The following is a 3199-nucleotide window of genomic DNA, read 5'->3' on the forward strand; positions in this document are numbered from 1 at the left end:
CTACCTAAACATGTGATGAACCTACAAGTTACGGGTAAACAGAAGAAGCCTATCACCTCACAAACAAACCAATCCCCTTAGAATGTTATCCGCTTATGACCAATTATTGATACCAGTTATATTTACAATCAGAATTATGTATTCCCTACTTTTGAATCAAAATAATTAATATAATAATTAATATATTAATAAAAATATTAAACTTATTCAAATAATTAATGTATTAATAAGAATATTAAACTTATTCAAATGAATATTTTAATACTTTTTATACTTTTAACCCTTTATAATATTATTGACTTTATTTAATTAGTTCTTATAATATTATATATATATAAACATAATATTTATTTATAAACTAGCTACTAATATTTTTGACTTTATATATAAACTTATTCAAATAATTAATGTATTAATAAAAATATTAAACTTATTCAAATGAATATTTTAATACTTTTTATACTTTTAACCCCTTATAATATTATTGACTTTATTTAATTACTTCTTATAATATTATATATATATAAACATAATATTTATTTATAAACTAGCTACTCATATTATTCATTATCATACAGGTGGTTATCAATGATCACAAATATCTTCAGACTACCTAAACATGTGATGAACCTACAAGTTACGGGTAAACAGAAGAAGCCTATCATCTCACAAACAAACCAATCCCCTTAGAATGTTATCCGCTTATGGCCAATTATTGATACCAGTTATATTTACAATCAGAATTATGTATTCCCTACTTCTGAATCAAAATAATTAATATATTAATAAAAATATTAAACTTATTCAAATAATTAATGTATTAATAAGAATATTAAACTTATTCAAATGAATATTTTAATACTTTTTATACTTTTAACCCCTTATAATATTATCGACTTTATTTAATTAGTTCTTATAATATTATATATATAAACATAATATTTATTTATAAACTATTCATTTTATTTAATTAGTTCTTATAATATTATATATATATATATATATAAACATAATATTTATTTATAAACTAGCTACTAGCTATTAAGAATTAGCCGTTATATATATATAGCAGCTAATTACTAGCTATTAAGAATTAGCCATTATATATATTATATATTATTATATATATATATACGGCTAATTCTTAATAGCTAGTAATTAGCTGTTATATATATATATATATGGATATAACAGCTAATTCTTAAAAGCTAGTTTATAAATAAATATTATGTTAATTAATTTTTAATGGCTAACTCTTGATTTTATGTATTTTTGTTATTTATTTTTTAGGATTGATTGATTTTTTCACCTTTGTGTTGAGAATGAATTACATTAACTGGTTTAAAATATCCACCAAATCCTAATAATATGATTAATCAGAAAAACATTTCATTTACAATATAAATCACTTAAGTCTAAAATTTAACAACTTAAATATTATTTTTAATAAATATTAATTAAATTTAATCTAATTAATTAAGTAAAATTATTGTAATTCTTTTTATTTACCTTCTAAATTTATTTAAGTTCTAGATTAAGTATATTTCATTTTTAAGTGGGCATATAATGTAGATTGGTCGGGTACTAATAATCTTTCTTACGAGTTAAAAGGGAAAGCTAATTTCTTTTACCGAACGATCTCCAGGACCTAAATACCAAAGAAATCTCCTTTTTGAAAATATAAACATTAATGAAAATAATGTCCAGGACCTAAATACCAAAAAATCTCCTTTTTGAAAAAATAAACATTAATGAAAATATTTTCCGACATAGGATTGAGTTTATTGTATTAATTTAATGTATTTAAAAAAAATAGATTTAGTATTAATGTATTTAAAAAAAAATTAGATGATTAATTAGGTTTTTTTTGAAAGAAAAAAAAATAAAAAATTATTTTAATATTTACGGCCAAAGAAATTAATTTTGTTAAAGTAATTAATTCATTAGTTACGTGAAAGGTACATTTGATTAAAATAGTAATTTATTATTTATTTGAAAGTGACCGTGGTTAAGGTAATTAAATTGATTTATAATTTTGAATTGTTTTAAATGCATTGCGTGATCTTTTAAATTATTTTAGAAGTTAAAATATATATTAAAATTGTTTTATTGTTTTTCAAGTAATGTGAGTTTTGATATGATTGGGTGATTAATATTTGGTGTGAGAAATTGCCATTAAAAGGTATCTAAGTTATCAAAATTATAGGATGGTGCAGCCATATTCACATCATATAGTGTCTTATCAATAAACTTCATAGATCCATTTAAGTATGGTGCACTCATATTCACATCATGTAGTGTCTTATCAATAAACCCCATAGATCCATTTAAGTATGGATCCAACATTTTCTTCACATGCAAACTTTTTTAGTGTGCAAAATACAATGTGTTATTTTTCATTGGTTAAATTGTATTTTTAAACACTATATAGAGTATATATAGGACTAAATAAAGGTTTTAACCACAAAAACTCACTCATTTTTTTTTTTTTTACATCTAATTACTTTTCCTAAAATTCATTTTTTTATTATAACCAACATTATTTTTCTATTTAGAGCATAACTTTTATTTTTATTTGAAAGGGGCAAGTGTCAACTTGAGGAATGGACAAACAAACTTAGACATCCCCTCGTACTGGGTTGTAGAACCATCATAGATCCATCTTAATTACGGATCTAACATGATCCGAGAGGGATCAAATTTCTTCAAGTGCAAACTTCTTTAGAGTGCAAAACACAATGTGTGATTTTTCATTGTTTAAATTGTATTTTCGAATGCTAAACAGAGTATATATAAGACCAAATAAATGTTTTAACCATAAAAAAACTTACTTTTTTCATGATATGTACATAATTTGTTTTAAATGATATATAATATATAAGTAATTTATATTAAAATATTTTACATCATACGTACATTGAGACATTTTATCAAGCAAATCAAATAGTTTTTTATTATTAATATATTTTTAAGTATATGTCAATATTAATTCTTATTAAAATATTTTATTGATAACCCCCATGGAATATTTTTTTTTTATATAACATTAAAATGTTTTATTTTAACAATTTATTTTCTATATATAAATATATATGAAGTTGATATCCGCATAAATTACTTAACATAGATCTTTAAATAATTTATTTAAGTCTCTTTTTGAAATATTTTTGAAAAGTATAACATCTAAACATCTTACTCA

The sequence above is a fragment of the Pinus tabuliformis genome, chromosome X (genome assembly GCF_031772625.1).
Source record: "Pinus tabuliformis cultivar Carrire ecotype Pingquan chromosome X, CPIR1, whole genome shotgun sequence".
Taxonomy (NCBI): Eukaryota; Viridiplantae; Streptophyta; class Pinopsida; order Pinales; family Pinaceae; genus Pinus; species Pinus tabuliformis.